Source organism: Malaclemys terrapin, chromosome 2, assembly GCF_027887155.1.
Source record: "Malaclemys terrapin pileata isolate rMalTer1 chromosome 2, rMalTer1.hap1, whole genome shotgun sequence".
Classification (NCBI taxonomy): domain Eukaryota; kingdom Metazoa; phylum Chordata; order Testudines; family Emydidae; genus Malaclemys; species Malaclemys terrapin.
The window spans coordinates 200388319-200405445 of NC_071506.1; the positions used below are offsets into that span (position 1 = coordinate 200388319).

The window sequence follows — 17127 nt, forward strand, 5'->3', positions numbered from 1 at the left end:
TGCTGGAGTCCTGAGCTGGCAGGGAAAACAGGAGCAGGGGTAGTCTTGGCACATCAGTTGGCAGCTCCCAGGGGGGTTTCTGTGATCCAACCCATCACACCTGCATCCCAAGAAAGGGGAAAAAACTCATAGGCAGGAGTTGTAGACCAAGCTGGATGAGCGAGCATCTCAGAGAAGTGATTAAGAAAAAGCAGAAAGCCTACAAGGAGTGGAAGATGAGAGGGATCAGCAAGGAAAGCTACCTTAGGAGGTCAGAACATGTAGGGATAAAGTGAGAAAGGCCAAAAGCCTTGTAGAGTTGGACCTTGCAAAGGGAATTAAAACCAATAGTAAAAGGTTCTATAGCCATAGAAAGAAGAAGTGGAACTGCTAAACACCGAGGATGGAGTGGAGGTTAAGGATAATTTAGGCATGGCCCAATATCTAAACAAATACTTTGCCTCAGTCTTTAATGAGGCTAATGAGGAACTTAAGGATAATGGTAGGATGACAAATGGGAATGACGGTATGGAAGTAGATATTGCCACATCCGAGGTAGAAGCCAAACTCGAACTGGCACATGAAATTGCAAGCCTATTAGCAAGAATTTTTAACGAATCTGTAAACTTGGGGGTTGTACCATATGACTGGAGGATTGCTAACATAGTTCCTATTTTTAAGAAAGGAAAAAAGTCATCCGAGTAACTACAGGCTGTTAGATTGACCTTCGTAGTATGCAAGGTTTTGGAAAAAAAAATTTGAAGGAGAAAGTAGTTAAGGACATTGAGGTCAATGGTAATTGGGACAAAATACAACATGGTTTTACAAAAGGTAGATCGTGCCAAACCAACCTGATCTCCTTCTTTGAGAAGGTAATGGATTTTTTAGACAAAGGAAACGCAGTGGATCTAATTTACCTTGATTTCAGTAAGGCATTTGATATGGTTCCACATGGGGAATTTTTAGCTAAATTGGAAAAGATGGGGATCAATATGAAAATTTAAAGGTGGATAAGGAACTGGTTAAAGGGCAGACTACAATGAGTCATACTGAAAGGTGAACTGTCAGGCTGGAAGGAGGTTACTAGTGGAGTTCCTCAGGGATCGGTTTTGGGACCAATTTTATTTAATCTTTTTATTACTGACCTTGGCACAAAAAGTGGGAATGTGGCTAATTAAGTTTGCGGATGACACGAAGCTGAGAGGTATTGCCAATACAGAGAGGGACCGGGATATCCTACAGGAAGATCTGGATGACCTTGTAAACTGGAGTAATAGTAATAGGATGAAATTTAATAGTGAAAAGTGCAAGGTTATGCATTTAGGGATTAATAACAAGAATTTTTGGTATAAACTGGGGACGTATCACTTGGAAGTAACAGAGGAGGAGAAGGACCTCAGAGTATTGGTTGATCACAGGATGACTATGAGCCGCCAATGTGATATGGCTGTGAAAAAAGCTAATGCAGTCTTGGGATGCATCAGGTGAGGTATTTCCAGTAGAGATAAGGAGGTGGTAATACTGTTATACAAAGCACTGATGAGACCTCATCTGGAATACTGTGTGCAGTTCTGGTCTCCCATGTTTAAGAAGGATGATTTCAAACTGGAACAGGTACAGAGAAGGACTACTAGGATGTTCCAAGGGATGGAAAACCTGCCTCATGAAAGGAGACTCAAAGAGCTTGGCTTGTTTAGCCTAACCAAAAGAAGGCTGAGGGAGATATGATTGCCCTCAATAAATATATCAGAGGGATAAATACCAGGGAGGGAGAGGAATTATTTAAGCTCAGTACCACTGTGGACACAAGAACAAATGGATATAAACTGGCAATCAGGAAGTTTAGACTTGAAATTAGACTAAGGTTTCTAACCTCAGAGGAGTGAAGTTCTGGAACAGCCTTCCAAGGGGAGCAGTGGAGGCAAAAGACATATCTGGCTTCAAGACTAAACTTGATAAGTTTATGGAAGGGATGGTATGATGGGATAGCCTAATTTTGACTTTGACTATTAGCAGTAAATATGCCCAATGGCCTGTGATGGGACACTAGATAGGGTGGGATCTGAGTTACTACAGAGAATTCTTTCCTGGGTGTCTGGCTGGTGAGTCTTGCCCACATGCTCAGGGTTTAGCTGATCGCCATATTTGGGGTCGGGAAGGAATTTTCCTCCAGGGCAGATTGGCAGAGGCCCTGGGGGGGAGGGAGAGGCTGGTTTCGCCTTCCTCTGCAGCATGGGGCACAGGTCACTTGCTAGAGGATTCTCCGCACCTTGAAGTCTTTAAACCACAACTTGAGGACTTCAATAGCTCAGACATAGGTTAGGGGTTTGTTACAGGAGTGGGTGGGTGAGATTCTGTGGCCTGCGTTGTGCAGGAGGTCAGACTAGAAGAGCATAATGGTCCCTTCTGACCTTAAAGTCTATGAGTTAGTTCATTTTTGAGTTAAAATTGACAAAAGCACTCTGAGGACTTTTACTGCTGGGTTTTCAGCAATGTAATGCCAGCTTTGTTTTCTACTAACACGTGGAAAACAAAGTGTCTGTGTGTATTCTATAATACCTTGTTTGCAGCATGCTTCACTAAGGTTCATGATTTCTAATGACTTTGCTTATCCAAAGGTCACCATCTGGAACTAGCTCATGTGACTTTTTTTATTCTGAAGGAACAGCTTGATTATATTTAGAAATGTGAGACTCTCCTTAGAATTCTTTGTGATACTACGTTACAGCATCACACTGAATTTCAATAAGGCAAAATTCACTTGGATTAATCATAAAATGAGTAATAACCAGAAAATAATATTATGATAGTCTGCAAATATCTTTTGACTCGTTAATGGGAAGTCAAGATAGGAAGAGTGACTCAACCTCAGTTATGTGGTTACTTTTCATGAGTTATTCAGCTTTCTTTGCATCTACTGTAGCTGCTTAAAGTGTGTTTCAAGAATTAAAATGGTGTAGTGTTAAAATTGTACATGTTATAAACTTTACAGCTGAGGTTTAAAGAACACTAAGTGAATGGCAATTCCTATGTAAAAAACGTAGTGGATCAGACAAGTGTTCCATCTAGTCCATTAGTCTCTCTCTCTCTCTCTCTGACTATGGCTGGTAACAGCTGCATCAGCGGAAAATACGAGAAACCCTTTGTGGCCAATTATGGAATATCCTGCTCATTGGGAAGTTTCTGTCTAAGCCCCTCAGAGACTTTTAGATTTTATTATTCCCTGCTGCTCAGCCTTGGACTTGACATCCTGGCTTGAGGCAAAGGATGTTGCTCACATCTCAAGCAGGAGTTGTCCGAGGAGAATCAAGTAGTGTCCTATTTTATAGACCTGCCAGAGGGAGTGGTAATGGAGGGTAATTTTTTACCCTGGAGCTAACTTCTTTTACTAAGAAGTCATCTTGAGGAAGGGTGTGGGGGACCCCTGGACTCAGTGGTGATTGGGAAAGAGGAGCCTGTCAGTTCCTGAAGGGGGAGCTGGGAAGCTAGGCTGAGGCAGCGGAAGGTTGTAGGCACAGGTCGCAGTAGTTGCATTTGCACAACTGGGGGGAAGTCCCTGCCCTTTGTCTGCTGGTCAGCTGGCAAAAGCTGCCACCCTGCCACGTTCCTACACTGACAGCAGCAATAATTTCTGCTCCCACCTGGTTGTGTGGGGACCAGCTCTTGGAGCTGTACACTGCTGCTCTGAGGATCCTGCTGAGAGGAGCATCTGGCCATTGTCTTTTGCCCCTGCCTGGATAGGAAGCAGGATTAGAAGCTACCAAGGGACATGTGCTCTGTAGAAGCAGCTGTGCCTTCTGCCTACAGCTTCCTCAATCTGTCCCTCCTTGATTCACTTCTCTCCACTCCCACAAAAGAGGAGGCATGTTGGACAGAACCCCGTATCACAAGGCAGTACCAGAGGTGGAGATTGAGAGAGCAGGAAGAGTAAAAAAGGAGAAACCGTTGTGGAAGGTATGAAGCTGGCAGACCAGGTGACAGTTCATGCCAAGGCCCCTGGATCTCACTGAACATTGACAAATGCATTGATGGAAACCAGTCCGCTTGCTTGTGTATTAGTATTGCTAAAATAGATATTAGAATGATAAGAATGTGTTTAGCGTTGAGAGTTTATGAAATGTTTGTAGAATGGTAAAGATATTAATCCTATTTATAATATCTGTATCTCATACTATAAGGTAATATTTAATTGTTTGCTCTGTAACTGTAGAAATGTTTGATAAAACTGTAAAACCCCACAGTCTGGAGAGAAGCATTACCAAGTGTGAACTACTTGTTTACCACATGAGGGGTCATCTCCTGCCCATCTAAAGAAAGCCTATAGACATCAGGCAAGCCATCGTGGAACATCAGTGGACTAAAGACTTTGTGGTTTGCTCCCCAAATACCCATGAAGTGAAGACTTGCACACAGACTCTTGTCCCATCAGCCTGAGCTTTGGGGTAAAGGGATAAAAAAAATCCCTGCATGTTCAACACTTCTGCAGATCAGGCCACTAAGGGCAGGTCTTCACTACAGGGGGGATCGATTTAAGATACGCAAATTCAGCTACGCGAATAGCGTAGCTGAATGCGACCTATCAGAGTCGACTTACCCCGCTGGTGGAGTAAGAGTGTCGATTCGGGGATCGATTGTCGCGTCCCGATGAGACGCGATAATTTGATCCCCGAGAGATCGATTTCTACCCGCCGATTCAGGCGGGTAGTGTAGACCTAGCCTAACTTAAGATGCCTAAATATAGACTTAAGCACCTAACTTTAGGCAATCACTGAAAAATATCTTGGTGGTACCTTTTATTTCTCAATTTAATTCTTAATTTGACCAGTTATAATAGAATTATCTCAGTGTTCAACATGGGGGATGCTTTTCAGACTAACAAGAGGATACTTCTTTAAAGTACCAAATCTGGAAAGAAATAGATCTATTATTTTTTTATACTTTCAAGTTTCCTGGATGCAGCAAAATTCCTCAGCTGATCACTGAAATCACACTTTGAAACTCAGTTTCCTTTTGTCCACCTTTGTCAGCTGACATCTTCCTTGGGAATGTGTTGTTTTCTCTGTTGTATACGAATCTGTGCTATTATCTCGAGAGCCTAAAGGATTAGTTGATGAAAACATGCAATTAATTCCTTACTCTCTGACTGCTGGGACCTCCAGCAAATGAAAATGTTTGTTCATTGACTTCAGTGAATGTAGTTTGGTTTTTCATCTCATGTGCAATTGGCTTTCAACCCACACTAGTGACTGCTTTCCTGTATTTGTCATTGATGCAAATGGTGACCCCTCTGGATTAAGCCATCTAATTTACAAAAGAATGTGTCAGTACTAAGTTCCTCCAGTGTGAGCTAGATACACATTTGTGACATTCTGGAGTACAATTCAGACCAGTGGGAGGCTGTGTCATTCCTGCCCCACAACCTTGGGTGCCTTACAATGGCTTGCTGAAGTAGCTCCCACCGGGGCCGCTCACAAACATCTTTTCAGGATTCAAGCCACACCCTGAGTATTGGTGTAACTGCAGCCTGCCATTTTCACCCTGGCTTTCACTGGCCTTGTTTCCCTGGCCTGTGACCCCAACACCAACCCCAGTCCTGGTTTCCCCCGCAGGGCCGGTGCAAGGATGTTTTGCGCCCTAGGCGAAACTTCCACCTTGCGCCCTTCTCCCCCTCCCCGAGCCCTGCGGCAGCTCCTCGCACCCCCTCCACCCTGAGGCGCCCCCCCCCGTGGCAGCTCCTCACCCCCTCGCCCTAAGGCGCCACCCCCTGTGGCAGCTCCCCCCCCCCGGCCCGGGGAGCCGTGCGGCAGCTCCCCACCCCAGCTCACCTCTGCTCTGCCCCCTCCCCGAGCCCTGCGGCAGCTCCCCACACCCCCTCCGCCCTGAGGCACCCCCCCGTGGCATGTCCCCCCCAGCCCAGGGAGCCGTGCGGCAGCTCCCCACCCTAGCTCACCTCTGCTCCGCCCTGAGGTGCCTCCCCCGTGGTAGCTCCCCCCCCGCCCTGAGGTGCCCCGCCCGCATCAGCTCCCCACCCTCTCGGCCCGGGGAGCCGTGTGTCAGCTCCCCACCCCAGCTCACCTCTGCTCCACCCCCTCCCCGAGCCCTGCAGCAGCTCCCCCCCGTCCTGAGGCGCCCCCCCTGCGGCAGCTCCCCCCTGCCCCCCGGCCCGGGGAGCCATGCGGCAGCTCCCCACCCCAGCTCACCTCTGCTCCGCCTCCTCCCCGAGCACGCCATCGCTGCTCCACTACTCCCACCTCCCAGGCTTGTGGCGCCAATCAGCTGTTTGGCACCGCAAGCCTGAGAGGGAGAGAAGCAGAGCAGGGCGGCGTGCTTGGGGAGGAGGCGGAGCAGAGGTGGGCGGGGAGCGGTTCTCCTGTGTGCCTCCCCCTTACTTGCTGGAGGCGGCCCTCCCCGCGCCCCCTTGCTCTAGTTCACCTCCATTCCACGCCACCCTGGAGCGCACTTTTGTCCACCCCCAACCACTTGGCGCCCTAAGCAGCCACCTAATTTGCCTAGTGGTTGCACCGGCCCTGCCCCCCAGAAATGTATGTTCTGTACTGCCCAGTCAGCTCCCAGACAGTACAAATATTTTAAGTCCATTATTATCTTAAATAGACTTACCCAGACAATTCAACTTTAAAAAGAAGGATTAAATAAAATAATAAAGCAAGTTTATTAACTACAAAAAGAAATTTTAAGTAAGTACACGTAATGAGGCATAAAAGTTAAAAATGGTTACAAGAAAAATAAAGATAAAACACTTACAAGTGCCTAACTTAAACTATATTAGATCAACCAACATTTCTCACCACATGCTTCCAGCAAGGTTACTGACCAAACTCTTCAGGTCGGGACCCTTCCCCCAAAGTTCAATGGCTGTTTCCTTTTGCATTCTCGGGCATAGAGAAAGTGATGGGCAGAGAGAGAGAGAGGAATGTCTTGGAATGGTTGTCCGCCCCTTTAAAAAAACATTTCCAGCTGGAACAACAGACAGTCTGTGTGGAAAGGTGTTCTTTGCTCTTTCTTTTTCACCTGTTTTGAGCTTCCTTTGTTTTCCCTTGCTGCTTGATGACTCTGTTTACGGCTCAAATACAAATCAAGGCAAATATACACTCTTGTTCAAGACAGGTCTGTCTTGCTGTGCTGCCTGAGTTTTGAACATCATACAGGGAAATCTTGTAACTTCACAGACAATGTTGCCACACATTTTATCGGGACAGTACTGATCAGCAAATTGAGGTTTTTAAATGATACCGTACAAGGATACCTTGAACAGAGATGAACACAATACTGTAGTGTGTGTGTGGATGAATACTGGGGTGTATTCTGTCACAATATTGTGACCTGACTTTGCTCTGCTTTTGGGTCTTCCAGTTAGTGTTGCAAGAGGTCAGGCCCATGGTCTTCTCTCTGAATTCTAAAGAAGTCTTGCATCAATGTGTTGCTGTTTGTTTGTTGTATTTGCAGTTGCACAAGTTTCTGTGGTTTCTGTGCTGCTCCAAGCTTCCCTGTGAATCACCATGCTCTCCTGCTATATTTTATATCCATATTTGTTGCAACTTCTTCCCAATATTGCCTGCACCGGGCATTGAGGCTGTCAATTAGGTGGTTTGCTGTCTCTGAGTCACCCAATGCTTCATACTGCTTCAGAAGTTTTGCACATTTTTCATCTAAGCAGGGTATATAAGTCTTTTGGATTTAGTGGCTGCTTTGTAGACTGCTTTGTAGAAGCAAGTGTAGGCATTTTCAGCAAGAGTATTATGTGGCAGGCACACTATATACTTGTCAGGCAGCTCTGAGTATTTTTTTCCAGTCTGCTCTTCTGTATTTTCACCTCAATCTAGGGATAGTGGTTACTGTGGATCATCATTCCTCTCCAAGTGAGAATTGGGGGGAGGGGATGCTGACTGTGTGGGAGGTTTCCAAGACCTCTGCAGGAGGCTGGTAACAGTTGGCTCCCTGCTGAAGTGACCCAACTGAGGTCAGGAGAATAGCCCTGCTTCCACAGTTTGGAGAGAAAAAGGTGATTGACTGTCTAGGGTCGTGTGTGTGTGTGTGTGTGTGTGTGTGTGTGTGTGTGTGTGTGTGTGTGTGAGAGAGAGAGAGAGAGATTATTTATAGAAGTCTAGGAGATACAGTGCATTTTTATCAGATTCTCTGTAGCTCTTATAATGTCCCAGTGAGGCGAAGTACTTGGTAAGGTCTCCACATAATAAGTATCTGATTTCATATAAATGGATCTGCCATATTTCCATGTAGATTGTAACTAACAATGTTGTAGCCTCTTATTGTCAGCATACTGGCAAGGAAAGAATCAATATGCGTTTCTTGGAGACAGATAAAGTTGACTTTGTGACAGACTGCAAAATCCTCTATTACTGACTTTTATTGAGCACTTTTCAGCTGATAGCCCCTCAACGTTGAGTTGAAAGATGGAAAGCGAAGAACCAACAAGTACCACTCCAGTACCACTGTATTCAGGATCCGGATTGTCCAGATTTGATCTACTATTTGCTGCCCAAACGGTACTCACGGGGTTCACAGTGAGGATGTAGCAGCATTGTGCTTGTGTTTATTGAGCATATTTAATCACTCTTCAATTTTTCAGAGTAGAACTGTACTTTAAGGGCCTTATTCTCCACTGCCTTGTGTCATTATTTGCACCTGTGTGGGTGTAAAATGCTACCAGCTCATAATATTCCCGCTCACTCTTGTGCTAGTGGTAGCATTTTATTCTCCTAGCACAGGTGCAAAGACTACACGGAGTTCAAGGCTGTAGAGATGCATGCTCTGAAAGTACAAGGTAGTATCCCTTTTTAACAAGGATTTTTCTCTCCAAGTGTCTGGAAGTGCTGCTGGCTGAGTGCTGTGAAATTAACTCTACAGGAATGGGATAGGCTGACTAGTGGTCAAAATGTTTCTTTTTCAGTGTTCTGAGAAAAAAGTTAGAATTTTTTCCATGGAAAATTTTGACAAACCTTATTTTTTAAGTGGTCCACAGGGAAAAAATATTCCATTATCTGACCAGCTCTATCCATAATGTCAGATTATGAATACACTTTAATTGGAGTCATAGTCCTAAAATCTCTTGCAATCCTTTGACAATGTATTGTTTCAGTTTTTGCCAACTGCAGGCATGACAGAGTGGAAAAATCTGCGTCTTTTTCTCTTGCTTTCATTCTTAATTTAACAGCTGCATCTTGAGCCACTTGAAATTCGTCGTCTCATGCAGTGATCATCTGGTGTATGAGGCTGTACAGTGGAAATGTTTCTTATTTATTGGTGTCATATTAGTGCATTCCCAGAGGCACACAAACAGCTGTCAGTGCGCTGTAACCTGATTGTGTTAAATAAATTTGAAGTAAACACCTGAAATTGTGAGGCTGAGCAATAATTTCAGAGTACTACTCTCCTAGGGCCTGACCCAAATCTCCTGGAAGTGGAATGGAGTATTTCCATTGACTCTAAGAGTTGGACTAGGCACATTCATTATGGTAGTAAAGCTGGACTTTTAGGCTATGTCTACACTCACTATTTAAAGCGCAAAAGGTCTCTTTTTTTGCGCTAAAACCGCGGGAGCGTCTACACTAAACTCAGAAGTTTCACTGCAAAAAGAAAACCACCTTCATGAGAGGCATACAGCTCTTACCACTGTTGTTTTTGCACTGTTCTGAAAGTGAAGACACGTTCTACCAGTGTAAACACCTTTTGGCCTCCGAAGGATATCTCACAGTTCCAAAAGTGACCACTCTGGCCAGCATCTCCGCTGCTCTGACGCTAGGTAAACGGACGTCCGCCCTCCCCCTGTAAGCCCTGGGAAGTTTGAAACTCCCTTTCCCTTTGCTTGTAGATGTGGCAGGGAAAGCAGCCAGACAGCAGGTTTAAAAAAAAAAAATGCCACAAAAGAAACAAGGAAGTAATGGGGCTGTTGGGACATAAAGCACTGCAGCACAGGGCACTGAGCAGGGACCCAGAATGCCTTCCACTCACCCACTCCCTATCCCCCCAATACCTATAGAGAGAGCTGCACTGTGGGATAGCTGCCCTACAGCACTGCTCTCATTGGTGATGGAAGTGCTGCTAGTGTAAACACTCTCTGATGCCTGAGGAATTAAGTGAGTACACAAACCAGTGCTTTTCTTTCACTGGTTCCCTATCACCGGTTAAATGTACAGCACAAAAACTCTGCAAGTGTAAACATACCCTTAGATAAAACCATCTCTCTTGCTTTCAGTCTCTGTGTGGTTGAGACCTTTTCCTGTTCATCACTACATTGTCCTGAAATGTCAGTAGATTTTTAGAATATTTACCCATAGACTGACTGTGTTTGGTACTTATGCAGGTGCGAAGGGCAGAAGGGAGAAACTGCGAAGTGCCTCAACTCCCTATGTATAAAAGCCAGCCGTAATTGCAGTCTCTATGCTCAGGGAAGCACAGTCTGTTCTCTTTGTACTCTCCAAAGGGGCTCATGACACTGGGGATTAAAGAGGTGGAAGTAGGGTGACCAGATGTCCTGTTTTTAAAGGGACAGTCCTGTTTTTGGGGACTTTTTCTTTTACCTATTACCCCCTGTCCTGTTTTTTCACAGTTGCTATCTGGTCACCCTATGTGGAAGTAGGCCCCACCCATGAAGGGCTGTACTAGTAGGCATCTCGTTATGCATGCCCGGAGCTCTGGGATGCTTTCTGCTCATAGAATGTCTGTAATAGTCAGAATTGGTTAACACCTTCCCCACTTTTTCAGGCAAACCAGTAAATAAAAATCTGACTCTGTCTATGGGGAATGGATAAATTGGTACAAAATAAATTAATTGCTTTTCTCCTGTTACACGTATACTGGCCTTGCTTCTCTGCTACTCTTTTATTTTGTGTTCCTAGTCTTTCAGTTCTGAAAACATTTTCATGTTTGTTAGTGGAACACAGATGATGTGAAATCTTGTGCTTGTAGAGTCAGTGGATGTGCTTTCAAGGATGCACACTTAAGTTACCTGAGGGAGCAAAGCGTCTTCCACAGTAATTAACTTTCTTTCAGGAATCTGACTGATCTACAGTTTAATTTCCTTTCATATAGAAAACATTTAATCTGTTAGCATATTTGACAGTTTTCTTCCAATGACTGAGAAGGTATAGCATGTGATGTGCGTAAAGGCAGCTAAGCAGAGAGCCTGCACATATTTTCCCAGATACATTTAGAATTAGTTTTGAAAACATGGGATAGAATGTGCCTCTCTTTCACCATTTGTACATAGAGATGATAATAATAATACTCTGTTACAGGAGTATTTTGAAATGGAACCATGTCTATAAAGTGATTTGTGATCCTCAAAAGGAAGGCGTTGAGGAAATGCAAAATATTATTATATAATGATTACATCTGTGAGAAATTAAATTAACGCGGTGCATTTTCCATCTAAATAACTTAAGTTTTAATAACTGAGCAGGCTTTTTAGTCCATAGAGGTGTACATCATTCTGATATACATTTTTTTAATCAGCAAAATATTAGCATATTACATAGATTCAACACTCACTACTCCATAAGTTAGTGTCTCTGCTGACTCCTTTTCCTGTATTACACCACCCGCTCTACTGCTGGTTACAGTAGTGGCAATGCAGCTCGTTGAATTGCTGAAATTATTGAATGGTACTGTACTTGAGCACAAAAGAAATCCTTGGAGAGCTAAAAATGTTAACTAGAGTTAGGTAGGGAACAAACTGTTCTTTGATTCAGAGACTGTGGGACCAGCTCACTTAGCTTTCCAAAGATCATGTGCATGGAATTTAAGTAGTGATGAGTGAACTTCAAAAGCTTTAGAGGTTCCCGTTCAGATAAAGTTTCCATGGTTATCTGAATGATTGGAGCTGCTTTGGTCTCAATACTGGACTGAAAATTGCACAAGGAGCAATTGTCTCATGAGATCATCCCATGCTTCTGGTTGGATCAGAAATTCCACAAGAATAGCTTTTTAAAATCATATTCTGGTTCTTTTGCTTATGGTCCTGGTTACTGAAAAATTGGCTCGTATGACCTAAAATAAATAGATATGATTATCTCAATGTCTGCAGTATTGCCTTGTATGTTCCCCATACTTATTATTCTAGGAAATAACTTACTTAGTTCCAATACTAACTGTTAAAAGTTACGTAGTTCTATCAAGCAGTTGGCAAGTTTTTAAGGAAAGGTGCATGAAAATGAGAAAAAGGGTGTTTTAACCTCAAAGAAAATTCTGTTCAAATTTTGCATGAACTGTGTGCTTATATGTATGTGTGAGAAGTGTTCTTCATTTATCTAAAGCTGCGTGTCCATTTCTAATATTTTTTTGTTTAGTTCTTGATAAAGTGATTTGTGGCTTTTGTTTTTTGGCATCTCATTTGTTAAATGGCAAAGTGGGGAAGATGTGCAGTTGTCTTCATCTGTCAGTCTGAGTGAGTTATTACTACAAATTGGTATATTTTTCTCTGAATTGTACTAGAGATTTTTGACAAAGAACTTTTGACAGCTTGATTGATTGAGGAGGCATACTGTTGAAATTGCTACCTTTTTAAATAAAAAAAATGGAGATAATATGCTTGTCCAGTGAAGTTAAAAATTTGAGAACCTGCTTAATATTTAAACTGGCATACAATGCACATATATTTGAGTAGTCCATTTTAGTCTGAGAACAAACTGTGCATATAATATATTTACTATTGCAATAATAACAAACCGAAAGGGTACAACTTCTGGCCATTGTGATGGGTGGTTGCATAACATAGTGCTTTCGATATGAGGGACTCTGATTGGAGCTGATATGTTGCTGCCCATTAAGACTGATGACCATAGATAGCAGGGGAATGTTAGCCCAATTTTCACTGTAATGAGAATAACTTACTGTACATTTACTGTCTATAGCAGTTCTTTCTCTCTCTTAAGGAACCAAAATTGCTTTATAAACTACACAGATAATACTAAAGCGAGCACTGATATTTAACCACCTCTGGGGTGGAATGCAGAAGTTAAGGAACAAGTGTATATGTGCACAGCTTAGCACAAAAACAGTTTAGGTCTGCAGAAGGGAAATTCTATGAGTTTTTGTACTAACAGTGTAAACACCATCTTGAAAGCCACATGTCATCCATTAGAGACCAACACAAGACCATGTGATCTAAGTATCCAGTCACATGGCACAAATACTACCATGCAATATGAATAGCACTATAATGGAAGTGATAGTCCCAGTGCTAACTCAATTGCGATCTATCCATAGGCAGTATTATGTTGGAATAACCATTTGTTGAAGAACAAATATTTTTGTACAGTGTAAAGCCCTGATCCTAAGCTGGTGTAAATTGATGTGTTTGTCCTGTAGTCAGTAGGGTTACACTGACTTTCACCAGCTAAAGATCTGGTCTTAAAAGTCTGTTTGATAATTCATGAATAGAAAAAAGCGGCACTGTGAAAAGTTGGCCCTAGTGTGGACCCATTTAGTGATATCCCCAAATCTTCTCCTCTTCTTCCTTGTCTTGTGCAATAGTTCTGCAACTAAAAGACCTCTGCACCTGCTGGGGAGTGAGTAGGGTGGATTTGAGATCAATAGAAGCTAAATGACTATAGGGGTATCTATACTACTTATGTGATTCCCCCTTATTGCTGTATCTGACATCTCACAATCTGAATGTAGTTATCCTCACAACAACCCTGTGAGGTAGGGAAGTGCTATTATCTCCATTGTACAGATGCGGAACTGAGGCAAAGAGAGGCTAATTGACTTTCCCAAGGTCATGTAGGAAATCCATATCAGAACAGAGACTTGAAACAGATTATCCGAAGTCCTCCACTAGTTCCCTAACCACTGGACCAACTTTCCTGATGCAGAAGATAGAAGTAGTAAAAAAGAAAGTAAAATAAAAATCTGAGGGTGAAATCCTTGGAATTTTGCCATTGACTTCAGGGCCAGGATTTCAGACTCTGAATCGAAGACCTTACGCCATCATTCATCAATGTCACTTTTCTATAATGAAGTAAATATTACCTCATGATTTGCATATTAGGTTCTGGAAGGAGATTATCTGACAATTGCAAACCATTTGTCTGTGCATCACTCTTACTAATGTTAATGGAATTTAGGCATGTGTATGGAGAATAGACCCCCAAATGCCATATGTTCTTCTCTACATGAGCTGTGGCAGTTTACTAGTGTTGTTCTGGGACTTTCCCCAGTTTGCTTGGAATTTATTGCTGTAGTGGTAGCATTAACACTATATTTTAAAAGGGGAGTTGGCTTTTTAATTGTAAATCCAGACGACATTCTTAGCTACAGTACGTTACAGTCCAATTTGCAAACATGGAAGCCTCAAGTTAGGTATCCAATTACTTGTTTCAGGTGTCCAAATGAGCATGCAAGATTTAGGGACTAATTTTCAAAGTTATTGACACACCATTTGAAAATCAGAGCCTCATTATTTTGAATTGCATCAGGCTTATGCTTGGTTTTAAAAATCATCCGAGAGCACAACATAAAAGGGGTAGGTTGTGGTTGAAGAATGGATGTGAAGAAATAGACTTAAAGGTGTCGTGACATTACGTGTTACTATAGAAATACAAGCAATCTCCTTGGGTGTGCATGGTGACTTACTTTCTTAGACCTTTAAAAGTTAACTTCTTTCCCACATTTGATTAACAAAGTCTCCCCAAGCATTTGTCAGGTTTTTGAGTTAAATAGTTTTTAGGGCTTGTCTACACTACAGCTTAAGTCAATTTACATTGCTCAGAGGGGTGTTTTTTCACACCCCTGAGCAACGCAAGTTAAATTACAGTAACTCCTCACTTAACGTTGTAGTTATGGTCCTAAAAAATGCGACTTTATGCGAAACGATGTTGAGCGAATCCAATTTCCCCATAAGAATTAATGTAAATAGGGGGAGTTAGGTTCCAGGGAAATATTTTTTGCCAGACAAAAGACATTTATATACATATACAGTATAAGTTTTAAACAATTTTAAACAAGCAGTTTAATATTGTACACAGCAATGAATGATTGTAAAGCGTGGTTGAGGTGGTGGAGTAAGAGGGTGGAATATTTCCCAGGGAATGCCTTGCTGCTAAATGATGAACTAGCTTTTGGCTGAGCCCTCAAGGGTTAATACGCTGTTGTTAATGTAGCCTCACCCTCTACAAGGCAGCATGGACTGAGGCAGGAGGGAGGAAACCCAATAGATGCAGGGCAGTAGCTGCAAACACTTCCCTGCAAAAATTGAACATGATGATGAACCCACGCTATCCAGCTGGAGCGCACCACTCCCTCCTCCTGACAGCACATGCAGGGCTGCACAGGTGCTGACTTTCCTTAATAAAATAAACCCCAAACCATTTCAAACACTCTGGAGAGAGAAATCCCTTCTCAGTTACAAAGGTTTTATTTGCATAAAGTTTCTAATGACACAAACCTTCTAGTTCTTCAGTTAGAAATTAATGGAGATATCCCATCTCCTAGAACTGGAAGGGACCTTGAAAGGTCATCAAGTCCAGCCCCCTGCCTTCACTAGCAGGACCAAGTACTGATTTTGCCCCAGATCCCCAAGTGGCCCCCTCAAGGATTGAATTCACAACCCTGGGTTTAGCAGGCCAATGCTCAAACCACTGAGCTATTCTCCAGAGTGTCTTTCAGGAAAAAATATGGGAAACAAGACTGGAATTTCCACTGTGAAAAACAAGTGAGGGGAAAACATCTCTGAGAATTTCGTACACTATAAAACACACAAAAAGGGACAGAACTCCTCTCCACTCCCTCTTTCCCAGCCCTTTCCATTAAACAAATCTGAGATCGTTTCTACACACCTCTGTCTTGGGTTGCTCTCATGGATGCTCTTAAGGAGGAATAATTGATAGCCTTGCAGCAAAGTTCTCATTAGAAATGCAGCATCAAGTTCACTTGTGCTCATCATCTTGCTTTTATACATGTTCCTTTACTGAGAGAGATTGAAAATCAAATGGAAGAGATTATACAGTATAATTCTTAATAATAGCACCATCTGCTGGCTCATTTGAGAATTACAGTTGCCCATAGACTCCATTGTAATCTTTCTGAGCATTTAGATAACAAGTGCTACCCCAGTTTTGATAAATGTAAAAAGACTTGAGAATAAGAGGGGAAACCTGAAATGAAACTGGATATTTTTTTTAAAAAAATATTTTGTTTCAACATACTGTGTTGTCTTCATGGAAGTTTATGAAACCATTTTCTTGTCACAATTAGTTTTTCTTGCATTTGATGCTATAAGGGAAAGATTGTTCTCACTGGTATTTCCAGTCCAACTTGGAAGCAGGACAAAAGGACACCCTTCCTTGCCTACTATCCTCACTTCTGTATTCTCTGGAGGTGGGGTCTGATCTCCCCAGGGCCGGCTCTAGGATTTTTGCCGCCCAAAGCAAAAACAATTTTGGCTGCCCCCCCTTCTTTAATTGCCCCGCCTCAACTCCGCCCCTTCCCCAAATCCCCAGCCCTGCCTCCTCCCCCCAGGCTCTCAAGCCTGGGAGGGAGGGAGGGGGAGAAGCGGCTCCCGCGCCGCGGCCACTCGGAGTCTCCCCCCCCTCCCAGGTTTGAGAGCCTGGGAGGGAGGGGAAGACTCCGAGTGGCCGCGGTGTGGGCGCCGCTTCTCCCGCTCCCTCCCAGGCTCTCAAGTCTGGGAGGGAGGGGGAGCAGCGGCGCGCGAAAGCGCCCCGCGGCTGCTCGGGATCTCCCCCCCGCCCCCTCCCAGGCTTGAGAGCCTGGGAGGGAGGGCGAGTAGCAGCGTGTGAATCAGCTGTTTTGCGCGGCGTGGCAGCAGCAGCGGATGTGAGCTAGGGCGGCCGGGCACATTTTTAGGGGCGGCATTCTGGCGCCGGCCATGCCGCCCCTAAAAATGTGCTGCCCCAAGCACCAGCTTGTTTTGCTGGTGCCTAGAGCCGGCCCTGGATCTCCCCACTGGGAGCAGTCATGCAGGGGAAGAACAGTTCCAGTCCCTCCCTACCCTGGCCTGGATAAGCAGCTAGGAGCCCCCAGCTGAGGCGCTCTCAGCAGCATGGGGAGATTGGATTTCATGGGGAAGGGGTTATTTCACGGTCCGGGACACATTTTACATGGTCATGAAATTGGTAGGGCCCTAGTTATATGTTTTAGATGTGGGTATTGTCT

The 17127-nt window shown here is 43.7% G+C and overlaps 1 protein-coding gene across 1 annotated transcript in view; it reads left to right on the plus strand.

Moving 5' to 3' along the window:
• The window catches only part of PDE1C (phosphodiesterase 1C), a 430287-nt gene that overhangs the window by 31505 nt on the left and 381655 nt on the right, over window positions 1-17127 (plus strand). The window lies entirely within an intron of this gene.